We start from the raw sequence: 15,766 nt of genomic DNA on the forward strand, positions 1-15,766 counted from the left end.
GTAGGTCCAAGAAATATCTCCTAAACCTATACGGTTTAAGAGATATTTGTCGAAGACAGGCACTGATGTCTATGGCGCATGCGCCGTAGACAGCGGCGCGCAGGCGCACTGAGCACGGCATTTCCAACAACGGAGCTGCCACGCGTGTCGGCTCCCGTGCACGGGAGTGACGTCATTGCGGCTCCACCGAATGACAGCGGCGGAGCTGCGAGACCCCACCGAAAAGATGGATGCGCCAGACTACAGGGGACAGCGGTGACATCGCTGGCTCCTGTGTCAGGTAAGTGACACATAATGGGCTACTATGCGATGCATAGTAGTCCATTATGCTTTGCCTTTGCAGGGAATGAAAGAGGAAGTAAACTCATCAGGGTTTACTTCCTCTTAAAAAGAGAAGTAGGGACTTTTTATTTCATAATCACAGTTACATAGGTGGATGCGCCATTGCCCCCACCCCCGCGGATGTTCTGGCATATAGCATCTGTCCATCAGATAGCATCCACCCCGTACTTCTCAGGCGCAGCATGGAGCTGAAGGAGATTCGGAAAATATCTGAAGATTAACGGCGCCTGCGGCATGAGTGGAGGTGCTAGCCCCACCATCCATGTGGACATAGGGCTGCAAAGATTAGAGGATCCCTCGTAGGCTTGCTTCACTCGGCCCACTTTGGGCACGGCCTTGCTGCGCTCGGCTCTTTTTATTCCAACTCTGTCCACTTGGATGGTGAGGCTAGAACCTGGACTCACAGCGCAGACGCCGTTCATCTTTGGCTATTTTCGGAATCTGTGTGTCCTGTGTACTGCGCATGCGCAGTACACAGCAGACACTATCCGATGGGGGACACTATGTGATAGGACACCGGCTCTAGCGCTAAGAACTGAGTGATGTAATTCTGCAGATCACTCGGTTCTCAGTGCTCCCCTAACCTAGACCTTTCAGTCCCCATCTGTCAGCTTCAGCCCGCTGTCTGCTGAAAACGGTTCACAGGACTGCAAAATGAATGGACTGCACTCTTGTGATCCATAGGAGAAGTATAGTCAAATGAGCTTTGGTTGTACTTCTCATTTACTCACTTGCCCTCCTGAAGAATTACCCCCCCCGATGAGGCCATCTTTTTGTTATACGGCACTGCGTTACTTTAACTGAAAATTTTGCAGTCGTGCGACGCTGTACCCAAGTAAAATTTGTATCCTTTTTTTATCCTTTATTTTCTTTTATCCTTTATTTTTACCACCCCTACAAATAGAGCTTTCTTTTGGTGGTATTTGATCACCTCTGCGGTTTTTATTTTTTGCGCTATAAACAAAAAAAGGCAGATTTTGGAAAAAAACTATATTTTTTACTTACTGCTATAACCCATATCCAATAAAAAAAGTGAAAAAAATCGAATTTCTTCATCAATTTAGGCTAATATGTATTCTGCATATTTTTGGTAAAAAAAATCACAATAAGTGTATATTGATTGGTGTGTGTTTTTTCTTTTTATTAGTAATGCCGATGATTAGCAACCTAAGCAGGACTGCGATATTACGGTGGCCAAGATGCTTTTGACATTTTGGGGGACCAGTGACACTAAGCCCTTGTACACTCGGTCGGACTTTCCTACAACAAAAATTTGGATTTTGTCCGAAACTTGTGTTGCATACACATGGTCGGACAAAGTTGTCAGAACATCCGATTGTACGTAACGTGATGCCGTTATTTCGTTAGGACGGGGCTACGTTCAGGCTAGTAGCCAATAGCTTTGGTCTAGGAATTTGATCTGAGCATGCGTGGCGCTTTGTCCGATCGGAATTCTCTACACACAATCGGATCATGTTGTCGGAAAGTTTTATAGCCCAGCTGGAAAACGGTCCATCGGAGCCCACACATGGTCGGATTATCCGACAACACGGTCCTATCGGACATTGTCCGTCGGAATGTCCGACTGTGTGTACAAGGGCTTATACAATAATTGGTGCTTAAAAAATATGCATGGTCACTGTACTAGTGACAATGGTTGGGAAAGGTGGTTAACATCAGGGGTGATCAAAGAGTTAACTGTGTGCCTAGCTGGTGTTTTCTTGCTGTGGGGGAGGTGATTTTACTAGGGGAATGCATAGTTTGGTGCCCCTGCCCCTGTACTAACAGAACAACAATCTGCCTTGTTTACATAGGCAGATTGCCATTCTCCCGCTGTAATGAACAATCGGCGGGTGCCAGCGGACATATAGTCCACGGTAACCCCCGATCAGCTCCCGCTATGTATAAACACAGACCCGGGAGTGTCGGCTCACGTACTAGGTATGTGATCAAGTGCAGCCATGCCACTTTGCTGCCGTATATCCAAGTTATACAGTCTAAATAACTAAACAAGCCTATTCATTTCAGCTAAGGAAGCTGGCATCTTTGCCTCTGTTTGATCTGTAACTGCCATGGTGCTGCACATGTGATCAGTTATGACACCAGCCATTTGACAGTTTGGTTAACCCCACAAGCAAACGTGCATTCTTGGTATACATCTGTCTTTTGAAACCATTAAAATTGATGGGTTTAGTTACTCTACTTGCCGACCGGTCGCTGCAGTCGTACTGCGATGGTTGGCATGGCTGTGAGAATCGCTGTCGTACGTCAGCTGCTGTAATAAGCTATAGGGGGCGAACACGATTGCTCCTCAGAGAGCCAGAACTGGGATCTGTTAAAGTAAAGACACAGATTCCCATTCTAACGGGAGTAGAGCGAGAGAGAGAGAGATTGGCTGTTTCTAGTGATCAGGAACAGCGATATCTCTCCTCCTCTATTCGACATTGCATGAAATTGTTGGGAAAGATGATGGCTTCTTTCGAGGCCGTTCCTTATGTGCAGTTTCATTCAAGACTGTTGTAGAACAGTATCCTGTCAACCTGGAACAAGAAGGTCCAAGCTCTGGATTTCCCAATGTATTTATCCCCCGATGTGCGTCAGAGCCTCAATTGGTGGTTGATATCCAAGAATCTTCAAAAAAGGAAAAATTCTTTCTACTAGTTACCTGGAAAGTGGTAAGAGATGCCAGCCTTCTGGGCTGGGGAGCAGTCCTGGAAGAAGTGTCAGTCCAAAGGAAATGGTCCAAATCAGAGATGACCTTGCTCATCAATATTCTAGACATTCGGGCAGTATGCATGGCCCTGGAGGCCTGGACGCTCAGACTACGGAACTGTCTTGTTAGGATCCCATCTGACAATGCCACGGCTGTGGCCTTTGAGAAGTCGTGGAGGGCATGAGAAGTCGTGCAGCCCAGAGAGAGGTGAATCATATTCTATCTTGGGAGAACAACATTCCTTGCCCATCAGCAATTTTTAATTCCAGAGATAGAGAATTGGCAGGTGGACTACTTTAGTCACCAACAATTGTTCCTGGGCTAATGGTTCCTTCATCCCCATATCTTTCTGTCAATATTCCAAAAATGGGGAGTTCCAGACGTGGATCTATTTTGCATCCAGGTTCAACAATAAGATCGATAACTTTGTGTCAAGGCCAAGGGATCTGATGGCATACGCAACAGATGCCTCTGTTTTTCCGTGGGACCCTTGGACCCTACCACTATGGCCAGACCTCCTCTAGCAAGGTCTGGTATTTCATACTACCTTACAAAAGCAAAATTTACTGATTTGGCTATTGAGACCCACATTCTAAAAGATCTTGGGCTGTTGGCTTCAGTAGTTTCGACTTTGGTTAATGCTAGGAAGCTGGCCTCCGGAGTTGTATACTATAGATTCTGGAAGGCATATGTCTCCTGGTATGAATCCAGGTGTTGGCACCCCAGGAAATATGTCATAAGTAGGATCCTTGAATTCCTACAGATAGGATTAGAAATGAGGCTGGCCTTGAATACTTTCAGAGACCAGATGTCGGCCTTATCTGTGTTTTTTTTTTCAACGACCACTTGCTTCACATTCTCTGGTTTGTAACTTTTTCAGGGGGTTATGTGGATTAATCCTCCAGTTGGGTCATTCCTGAACCCTTGGGACTTCAATTAAGTCAATATAGGCTTTACAGAAGCAGCCTTTTGAGCCAATACAAAATATTCCCTTGGTCCTCGTGACAAAGAAAACATTTTTTTCTTGGTTGCCATAACTTCTGCAGGAAGAGTATTAGAGTTGGCTGCTCTTTCTTGTAAGGAGCCATATTGGTTTATTCATCCTGAATTCCTACCGAAAGGTAGTATCAGTTTTTCATTTAAACCAGGATGTTGTTCTGCTTTAATTTTTTCCAGAACCTCGTTCTGTGGAAGAACAGTCACTACATTCTTTTGATGTGTTGAGAGTGGTCAGTCTATTGAAAGTGTGGGCTCAGATTCATAAAACAGATATTTTGTTCGTTGTCAGACAGTCCTAAAAGAAAAGAGGCAGCGTTGAGATCTACTATTTCTAAATGGACTCGTCAAGTGATTGTTCAAGCTTATGGTTTTAAAGAGGAAAATTCCTCATTTTCATATTAAAGTGCACTTCTCTAGGGCTGTTAATGCTTCTTGGGCAGTACATCACTAAGTCTCCATGGCTCAGATCTGCAAGGCCGCAACTTAGTCTTTAGTCCATAAATTTATCAGATTCTTTCAAGTAGATTTAAAGGGTCATGAGGATGTCGTCTTTAGACGCAGTGTACTGCAGGCTGCCGTATAAGTCCTCTAGTCTCTTGATGCCCTACTTTGTTGTGTCTCCCTCCCTTCAGTTGGCATTGCTATGGGACATCCCATATAGTAACTACTATTGCCCTGTGTCCCGTGATGTACGATAAGAAAATAGGATCTTTAACAGCTTACCTGTAAAATCCTTTTCTTTTGAAGTACATCACGGCACACTGAGGTCCATCCCTTCTTTTGTATACAAGTGTATATTGCTTTGCTACAAAACTGATGTACTCCCACCAGTGGGAGGGGTTATAGAGGGAGTGCACTTTTTAATTTAGGGCGCGCCAGTGTTCATCATAGTAACTACCATGTCTCGTTATGTACTTCAAAGAATAGGATTTTACAGGTAAGCTGTAATAAAAATCCTATTACTTCTAACTCCTAATTCTTTTTCCCATTTTTTTTTTTTTTTTTTTTTTTTTTTTTAATATATGGTGGGGCCTCCAGCCCATCCACTGCCAGCAAGATTTTGTGACATCCCATTCTTTGTACTAGATGCCAAACTTAGACACTCCAACAGTCTAAGATCATCCAGTGATCTTATTGGTTGAGGTAGCGTACTGACAAAGTGTTTTAGCTGGAGGTACCATCATTCATTAATAATAATTTTTGTCTTTTTTTATGTTTTAATTCTTGAAATGTATATATTTTCCCATTTTCCATTATATCCTTTTAATTGTGCATTATCGTGTTTAATCCAATCTCCAAATAGTTTCCCTTTACCCTGTAAAAAATTATTTCTTTCAGTGATATGGTGAATTGTATGTCCCATATGTATTAAATCCCATTCTAAGTAAGTTTTGTGTCATGACATGCGTATTTACCCCTAGTGCTCTATATTGCGGTGGGATCAAAATAATTCTACTCAACCGTGTGTCACTCATTGTATTCTCAATTTGTACCCACCTTTTTTCATTTACTTCCTTAGTCCATTTCATTACCCATGAAATTAACACCGCATTGTAATATTTTTGCAAGTCTGTTTCTTTTAACCCCCCTTGTGCTTTATCTCTCCTTAATACTGCAAATGCAATGCTTGGTTTATTGTTCTGCCAGATGAACTTGGATACCATATTTTTTAATGTTTTAAAATATGTCTGAGGTAGTGGTATAGGTAACGTTTGGAATTTGTACATGATTTACATGAGGTACTATTGCCATCTTTATGGTGTTTATTCTACCTGTCAATGAAAGGAGCCTACTTGCCATTCTTTTTATGTCTGTTTTTATTTTGTTTAATAGTGGGATATAATTTGCCTGATATAGTTTCCCAGAGGACGATGTCAGTTTTATTTCTAAATATTTTATTTCTGTCTTCCAACTAAATTTTAATTCCTGCTGTAAGAGCTTTTCTTGTTTATTTCCGTTTTATATTTAGGACTTCCGATTTAAAGGGGTTTATTTTTAAATTTGATAAATCCCCATAATGTTTCAGTGCCTTCATTAAACTAGGCATTGAGATCCTAGGATTAGAAATATAAAACAGTATGTCATCGGCGTAGGCTGCCATTTTATGTTTCCCTTCTCCAGTCTTTATCCCTCCTGTTTATATAAAACTTGGATCCATTGGGTAATCCTTGGGCCAATTCCCATAGCTTTCAAAGTACTCATCATTAACCCCCAGTCTACCCTGTCAAAAGCCTTTTCTGTGTCAAGCAACAGGAGTAGACCAGGGGCCCTTTCCTCTCTCATTTTGAAGCAAGAGCAATGTTCTCATCCCATTGTCTCTAACTTCTCTCCCGGGTATAAACCTCACCTGATCCGCATATACCAACTCCAACATCAGATCTTTCATTCTAGTCACCAATACCTTTGCAAATAATTTTGTATTAGTATTAAGCAAAGGTATTGGTCTATAACTTGAGTTACTATCCCTTCCCTCCCTTGGAATAATAGAGATTAAAGCTGACAGGGCCTCTCTTCCCATCTCAGTTTGTTCCTAACCCATTCATATATGAGCATAGTCTGGGTGCCAAGTGTAATTTAAATATTTTGTAGTAATAGGTCATAAACCCATCTGGACCTGGACTTTTTCCTTTTGCTGTTCTTTTAGAGCCCTATTGATCTCTTCTATCGTGGGTAATTCCAATATGCTACTCTTATTCTCATATATTTGAGTTAGTCTGGCATTTTTTAGAAGCTTATCTTTTCCGATCTAACCATTTCCTGTTGCCCTTTTGGTTTTATTGAGTATAGAGATCCATAATAATTCTGGAACGCTTTTGTTATTTCTGTTGTTGGAAATATCATCTCCCCGTTACTACTCAATATAGTTTTAATGTTTTTTGGGTTTTTTTCCTCAACAATCTTGCCAAATGTTTCCCCATTTTATTTCCCGATACATATCTCTCCCTTGCAACTCTATTGAAATCCCATCTAGTCTCTTGCTTGAGCACTTTTTTTTAATCTGTTTTTATCACCAGTGCCTGGTACCACTCCCCTGCTCCTTTTTTATGCCTTTGTTCCAATTCATGGATTTCTTTTATTAATACTTCCATCTTTTTTTTTTTTTTTTTCCCTTGATCCTATCTCCATCAAAATACCCCTAATATAGGCCTTATGGGTCTCCCAGAGTGTGGCCTCTGTTATCTCCTTAGTGTCATTCTATTTTAAAATAATGTTCTATTTCTTCCTTTATTTTCTCTTCTTCATCTATATCCTTTATTAAATCTTCATTCAATCTCAATGCGTATGGCTGTCTTTGGACCCCTGGTATCACCATTTCCATGGTCACAGAGGAGTGGTCTGACAACGTTGTTATTTCAATGCTTGTCTAAATTGCCCATTCTAATATCCTATGTTCAACCATTATATTGTCAATCCTTGAGTACATCGTGTGCACTGGGGAGTAGAATGTATAGTTCTGTATAGGGCTGCAACTAATGATTATTTTAATAATCGATTAGTTGGCCGATTATTGTTTCGATTAATCAGTTAATAACCTTAAATTTTTTTTTTTTATAAATTTAGTTAATATGTAAAATAAAAAAAGTCAATTTATTCTTAAATATCTCTATACATTGGTAAATATAAATAACCAACTATATGGTTAGGGAGCAAAATATGTAATCCACTCTGAGAATAACAGACAGAAGAGATATACTGTATATACTATTAACATGTGAATCCGGTAAATATCAGACTCGCATCAATTTTTTTTATTTATTAAACAAACAATGTCTTCCTTCAAAAAAATTCAATTTTCTAATCGTTAGTGGGGTCAAACCGACATTAGTTTTCAACCACAGTGAAAATTTGGAAATAATAGAAAACTTGTTGGTCAAAGGAATTTTCAGAAAGTGTATGTGGTTTTTGTTCAGAAATTACATTCATTTTAAAAACAGAATGTTAAAAACAAGTGAAAATTTCAAACGACATTCTTTCATTCAGCGAATGTACAAAGTGGGCATCATAAGGCTCGGTACACACCTATGCAATTTGCTTTTGATCTGTTTCAGCAGTGCTTTTTGCTGTGAGTTTTGAATTTTGCGCACGTGATTTTGCAGCAATTTGCATGCTTTTCTGCAGCTTTTCCATTGAACTATATTGAACCAAAAAAAAACGCTGTTTTGCATATTAAAAAAAAGTCCCTGGCCCTTTCCAAATACACAGTGGCTGAAAAAAAGCATGGATGTGAACGTATCCCATAGGAAACCATGTAACTGAACTGTAGTGCGTTTCTGCAAAAAGCACCAAAGAATACATAGATGTGAACCAGGTCTAAGATGCTTAGTAACATAATGGGGTTAAAAAAAAAAACTAAAATTAGCCCTTTTATAGTACAAAAAAGCAGATAATTACTATTGTAAGGGGTTCATTTTTTTTTTTTTTTTTTTTAATGTAGAACTGTGAAAGTAATATTTACAGTAGCGATTTGCTCCTTCCTTTTTTTTTATTTATTTATTTTTTTTTTTTACTATAAAGGGCTCATTTTAGGTTTTTTAACCCCATTATGTTACTAGCCGATTAATCAATTATGAAAATAGTAATTGATTTCATAATCTATTAGTTGTCGATTAATCGATTAGTTGTTTCAGCCCTAGTTCTGTGTCTTTGGATGCTGCGCTCTCCATATATCCAGCAGTTGACATTGAAACGGTTCTTTTTTAATTTATTTTAATTTTTTTAATGCTTTCAGTTGTACCTTCCTAGTCCCCTGTGCCCACGACGTTCCTCCTCTCCTGTAATAATCACATTTCCTTTTTTTTTTTTTTTTTTTTTTTATCCATTAGTTTCCCCATAACCTGTCTCAGAAAGTATGTTGGATTCTTATTGTGACACTAGATATTTGCCAAGGTACATTCCATATCATATAATTTACCTCTTAAAGAGGTATCATCCTTCCGAGTCGGTCATCCTTTCCTCCAATATGAACCGTGTACCCTTGGCAAATCCAATAGTTACTCCCTTTGCGCTTGGTAAAGAGTCACCATAATGCCACGTTGGATAATCCCTTGAGGACAACCTTTTATATTGTCTTTGTGGGACATGTGCGTCTCCTGAAGGAAACACTATCTGTGCTTTATACTGTTTAAGCTCCTTTAATATCCCGTGCCTTTTTTTTATTGGTGTATTAAGCCCTCTGACATTTATATGAGAAGTCTTATAGATGTCACCTTTGATCATAGTGTACTCTCTTTCTAGGCTGACTGGGCACCCCATAATCCATTTAATAGCATGGATGAGGTTTTCAGGGACCCTCTCTTCGCCACCCATCCCCTCCCTCCCCTCCACACCCACAGTCTCCAGTCCCAGAGCCACTGGTGAATCTGCAACCTTCCGATTCTACCAGTGACTCCCTAATCCTGGGGTGAGACTCCAACCACCCCCACCGTGCCCTCTCCCAGAAAGAGGGGGGTTGCTGGGAGCACCCCCCAGCCCAAACAACCCAGGCCTCAAACCCTCCACCCCCCATACATTTTCCAGAGGAGGCTTCCCCTCCTATTCTTCTGTAATTCTGCTTGGTTCATCTTGAACTCTATCTTAAAGATGACCCTTATTGCAGTCCCTTTCTATTTTATACTATAGGGGAAGCTTCATCTCTGTTTTATTTCGGCGTTTAAATCTTCCTGTGCATTTTTTGCCATATTTCTTCTTCTGTCTGTGTTGGAGTTGCTTCTTCATTCAATCCTGGGATGTCCGGGACTTGTAGGTCTAATTTGTTGCAAAATTATAAAAGATCTTCTGGATCTCTCAATCTTCTTGACCTTCCATCTTTCTGGCCGAATAAACATGTCTGAAAACCCCAACTGTATTTAATATATTTAGTGCGAATTTGCTCCAGTAGAGGTTTAAGGCGTCTTTATCTAGCCAGCGTCTCTGGAGCCAAATCTCTGAAAAATTTGAAGGTCTACTCCCTCATATTTTAATGGTGGTTTTCCTCTTTTTCAAAAATGTGTTTTTTTTTTCTTTGTATAGTTGGAATCTTACCATAACATCTCGGAGGAGATATGCTGCTATATTTTGTTTTTTTTTGATCCTGTGAACTCTTTCTATTCCCAGACGTTCCTCTGATGTTTTATCTAAAATGGGATTAAATATTTTGTTCATAATTTTCCTTAAATCTTCTCCCTTTTCTTCCGGTAACGCACGGATCTTTAAATTCTTCTCTTTTGATTCTCCTGTTCTAGTTTATACAACATTCTCCTCTGTTCCCGTTGAATATCTTTTCCTCTACCCGGGTCAGTAGCTGGCTTAGATCAGTCCGTAGTGTGGAAATTTCTGTTTTCAAGTCTCCAAAACATCCGCCATTTCCGTTTTTTGTTGCCATTTGAGCTCCTGCTCCTCATTCCTCCATTTTGCTTATATCAAGTTCACTTTCTGTGTTTGTGCTTCTATCTTCTCTAGGTTTATATAATACCTCTACTTTCTTTTTTCCAGGGGCTTATTTCTTATAATTGTTCCCTGTTTTTTTGTTTGTCTGGTCCTAATTTATCTGGGTCTGGACTCTTTGGGCTCCCTTCCTTTGTCAGATATTTCTTAATCGTACTTGTATTTGCGTTATGTTTTGGGGTTTTTGGTTCCTTACTTTTTATAGTTCTGCCTCGCAGGATGATCAAAAAAACCTAGCTTCCCCAAATCTATGCATGGTGGCCTGCTGATCACTAACAAAATAGCACAGTGTTTACAGAAGTCCTTCAAACCACCCCACTCATTGGGCGTTAATGTAGATTTCATAAATAGTTTCAGCTGTATTCTGTAGCTATTTTTTCCTAATGGTTTATAGGTCCTTTTTAGGGTCCCCATGCACTGGCCTCTACACGCACCCCAGTGGTCCACCACTCCCCTCCACTCCAACCGTGCGTGAACGAGCTGAGCCCAGGCCCATACCCTCTTTTCAGCTTAGGGGGCATATGGAACTTTCCACAGTATATCCTTTTATCCAAGGCCTATTTTGGAGAGATTCAAAGACAATTCTCTAAGACCCCTTTCACACCAGGGCATTTTGCAGGCGCTATAGCGTTAGAAATAGCGCTTGCAATCCGCCCTAAAGAAGCTGCACCATTGTCTGTGGGCTTTCACACTACAGCGGTGCGCTGGCAGGACGTCAGAAAAAAGTCCTGCCAGCAGCTTCTTTGGAGCGGTGAAGGAGCGGTGTGTTTACCGCTCCTTCACCGCTGCTGCCCATTGAAATCAATAGGGCAGCGCTGTAATGCCGCCGGCAAAACGCCGCTATTGCGGCGTATTGCCGGTGGGTTTAACCCTTTCGCGGCCGCTAGCGGGGGGTAAAAGCGCCCCGCTAGCGGCCGAAATACGCAGCAAATCCGCTGCAAATCCAGTGGTAAAACGCCGCTAAAAATAGCGGCGTTTTACCGCCGACGCAAGGTGCGGTGTGGTGTGAAAGGGGTCTAATTTCAATCATAAAACATTTCCTATAACGTTTTCCTTAAGCACCTCCTCAATCTTTAAACTTGTTTATAGGTCTAGTCATAGACTATAAAAATGATCGTGCACATGATTAGAGACAGTATGCTTTTTTTTTTTTTTTTTTTTTTTTTTTTTTTTTTTTTATTCATGTCTTGATTCATTAATGATTCTAAGTTCTTTAACCACTTAAGCCCCGGACCAATTTTCAGCCTAAGGACCAGAGGTCTTTTTTTACAATTTCGCACTGCACTGCTTTAACTGGTAATTGCGCGGTCATGCAATGTTGTACCCAAATGAAATTTGCGTCCTTTTCTTCCCACAAATAGAGCTTTCTTTTGATGGTATTTGATTGCCTCTGCGATTTATTTATTTATTTATTTTATTTATTTATTTTTTCCCCCATATAAATGGAAAAAAAACGAAAATTTTGAGAAAAAAATATATTTTCTACTTTTTGTTATAAGAAAAATCGAATAAACTCAATTTTAGTCATACATTGAGGGCAAAATTTATTCAGCCACATGTCTTTAGTAGAAAAAATGTCAATAAGCGTATATTTATTGGTTTGCGCAAAAGTTATAGCGTCTACAAACTAGAGTACATTTTCTGGAATTTACACAGCTTTTAATTTATGACTGCCTATCTCATTTCTTGAGGTGCTAAAATGGCAGGGCAGTACAAACCCCCCCAAATGACCCCATTTTGGAAAGTAGACACCCCAAGGAAATTGCTGAGGGGATGTTGAGCCCATTGAATATTTTTTTTTTTTTGTCCCAAGTGATTGAATAATGACACAAAAAAAAAAAGTTTACAAAAAGTTGTCACTAAATGATATATTGCTCACACATGCCATAGTTATATGTGGAATTGCACCCCAAAATATATTCTGCTGCTTCTCCTGAGTACGAGGATACCACATATGTGGGACTTTTTGGGAGTCTAGCTGCTTTACGGCACCCCGAAAACCAATCACTGCCTTCAGGGTTTCTAAGGGTGCAAATTTTTGATTTCATTCCTCACTACCTATCAGTTTCGAAGGCCATAAAATGCCAAAATAGCACAAAACCCCCCCAAATGACCCCATTTTGGAAAGTAGACACCCCAAGCTATTTACTGAGAGGCATGTTGAGTCCATGAAATATTTTATATTTTGCCACAAGTTGCAGGAATATTACAATTTTTTTTTTTTTTTGCACAACGTTGTCACTAAATGTTATATTGCTCACACATGCTATGGGCATAAGTCAAATTACACCCCAAAATAAATTCTGCTGCTTCTCCCAAGTACGGGGATACCACATGTGGGGGACTTTTTTGGGAGCCTAGCCACGTACGGGACCCCGAAAACCAAGCACTGCCTTCCGGATTTAAATATAAAACTTTACCAAAAAAAAACTGTTAGCGATCGCAGGGATCAGGCCTGACTCTGCGATCGCTGCAGTTATGCGTCTAGTGTTTTGTAAGTGACAGTGATCGATCGATACTGCACTTGGGTGGGCTGGGCGGATCGGCAAGACGCAGGTGCTAACAATGCGTTTTTTTGGAACCCTAAACTGCTGGGGACGCTAGTATAGATCTGATCAGATATTGATCTGTTCAGATTCTATACCACTACGGGAGGTTTATGCTTTGCGTGTGGGTGTTAGCGGTACTGGCACTAACCTAGCGCTGCCTGGGGCGACGCAGACCCTGACCCTAAAACCTAATTGATATCACCCGCCGGGTGATCAGGGGGTTAAACCTTTTATTGGGTAATAAAAGGTGGGTGCCCTGATGCTATAAAAAGCAAACTAACCAGAGTCACCCGTAACACTTATACGGTGATGACTGGTGGAAGGGTTAACTAGGGGCAATCAGGGGGTTCAAATTTTTATTAGGTAGTATATGGGGGTCCCAAAAACCTGACGGGGAACCTAAATAACTAACTGGCTAACCAGCGTCACCAGTGACACTTATACGGTGATCGCTGGTGAAAGGGTTAACTAGGGACAATCAGGGGGTTAAAACCATTATTGGGTAGTATATGGGTGTACCTAGCGCTAGAAAAACCTAGCGGTGAACCTAAAAAAATAACTAGCGACACTAATGCAGCGATCAGAAAAATGATCGCTTAGTGACACTGGCAAAAGGGGTGAAAGGGTTAACTAGGGGCAATCAGGGGGTTAAAACCATTATTGGGTAGTATATCGGGGTACCTAGTGCTATAAAAACCTGGCGGTGAACCTAAAAAAATAACTAGCTACTTAGCGGCACCAGTGATACTGATGCAGCGATCAGAAAAACGATCGCTTAGTGACACTGGCAAAAGGGGGTGAAAGGGTTAACTCTAGGGGCAATCAGGGGGTTAAATCTTTATTGGGGGGTGGTAGGGGGCTACCCTGGACCTAACACTAACTGCCCTGACACTTTTTACTGTCACAACTGACACTGAATGCAGTGATCAGTAAATAAATGATCACTGCAATCAGTGACACTGTGACTGCGAGGGGTAGGGGGGGTGGGGGGGGTTTGTGTGCCTACATGTTAGTGTAGTGTTTGGTGCACTTACTTTCAGTGTTCTCCTAGTAGTCCAGTCAAAAAGACCGCCCTGAGGAGAATGACATCACTTCCTCCCTGCCTGTGTTTACTATACACAGTGGGAGGAAGCTTCTCATTTGCCAGGAGCGATCGAGAGGGGGTGGCCAGAAACCAACGGCCATCCCCTCATCCCGGATCGCTCCTGAAGCGAAACGGACCGCTGCATCCAGCGGGAGGGGGTCCGATCGGACCCCCCACCCGCTGGAAGGCAAGCACGTACATGTACGTGCTTGAGCCTGTACATGCCATTCTGATGACGTACATTAGCATGCGGCGGTCCTTAAGTGGTTAAAATCTGAGACAAAACCAGCATAGTATCTGTCAGGGCTGGGCTCATTGTCAGCTCCCATCTTCCTCTCCACAGTTACTCAGCTGTTGATGATATCCTGCTCGTCAGCCCTGCCTACTTAAGGCGCTCTGCCTTCGCCTTAGTCAACATCACACAGACGCCCTCCTGCATTCCTGTTGTAAGACTTGCTTGGCTTGCATCCCTTCTGGCTTCAGATTCTGCTTGCTGTTTTATTACGCTCCTCTCCAAATCCCTGATGTTTGGCTTGTCTGACTGGCCGTAAGGGCCGGTTCACACTGCGACGCGAGGCGAGGCGACACGGCTCGCCTCGCCTCGCTCCCGCAAGTCGCCCCCATACAGTGCTATGGAACCGTTCTGAGAGGAGCGACTCGAGTCGCTCCGACTCAGAAAAAAGGTTCCTGTACTACTTCGGGGCGACTTCGGGGGCGACTTGCATTGACTTCTATGCAGAAGTCCTCTGCAAGTCGCCGCTGACCCCCCCCTGCAAGTCGCGGCGAGGAAGTCGGAGACGCCTCGCCGCGGCTCGCAGTGTGAACCGGCCCTTACGGTTCCTGATGTCTGGCTATGTTTTGGACTACATTTGTTCTATTTACTTTTATTATTAAACAAGTGTGATTTAACTGTACTTCTGTCATGGTCTGATTTCATGGTTTCTGACAGTATCTTCATTATATCATGAAACCGTTCATGAAACAGTTTTTAGTTAATTACTTTCAAAGCAGAGCAGATAAATGTATCACTCACCCCTTCTCTTCTTACCACTGACCACAGAAATGCGCTTCTGGAAGAATGGTTAAACATTTCCCATAGAAACACTCCTAAACATTGTGGACAGCCTTCCCTGAAGAGTTTAAGCTGGTATAGCTGCAAAGGGTTGGCCAACTCAATGTGGAATCCTACAGACTAAAACTGGGATGCCATTAAAGTTCATCTGTGTGTAAAGGCAGGCGTCCCAATACATTTGGTAATATAGTGTATATTTCTAAAACTTCAATGAAATTATTTCAAGTAGAGTTGCACCTATATCGGTGCCGATACTAGGCATTAGGCAAGTATCGGTACTCGTGAAAATGCCTCCAATACCGGACATAGCTTTGGGGCAGAGTGGCATCACTAGGGGGGTTTGGGCCAGGTGAAGCCCAAATGCCCAAGGCGGCTGGGCTGCTCCTTGAGTTGATCAATTTTAAAGTTGATCCAAAAAAAAGTTAAATGTACAGTGTTTAAAAAATGTTTTAAATAATAAAATAAAAAAAATTAAATAGATATTGGTAATTGGTATCAGCGAGTACTTGAGGAAAAGTATCTGTACTCGTACTAGGACTTAAACTGGTATCGGTGCATCCCTAATTTAAAATATTAAAGTGTCC

At 41.6% G+C, this 15,766-nt stretch overlaps 1 protein-coding gene across 2 annotated transcripts in view; it reads left to right on the top strand.

The window, feature by feature from the left end:
• The window catches only part of IDH3G (isocitrate dehydrogenase (NAD(+)) 3 non-catalytic subunit gamma), a 188,325-nt gene that overhangs the window by 464 nt on the left and 172,095 nt on the right, over positions 1–15,766 (top strand). The gene's annotated exons all lie outside the window — the stretch shown is intronic.

This window comes from Lithobates pipiens, unplaced genomic scaffold (assembly GCF_037356315.1).
Source record: "Lithobates pipiens isolate NorthernLeopardFrog02 unplaced genomic scaffold, aLitPip1_a1.2 Scaffold_1, whole genome shotgun sequence".
NCBI classification, from domain to species: domain Eukaryota; kingdom Metazoa; phylum Chordata; class Amphibia; order Anura; family Ranidae; genus Lithobates; species Lithobates pipiens.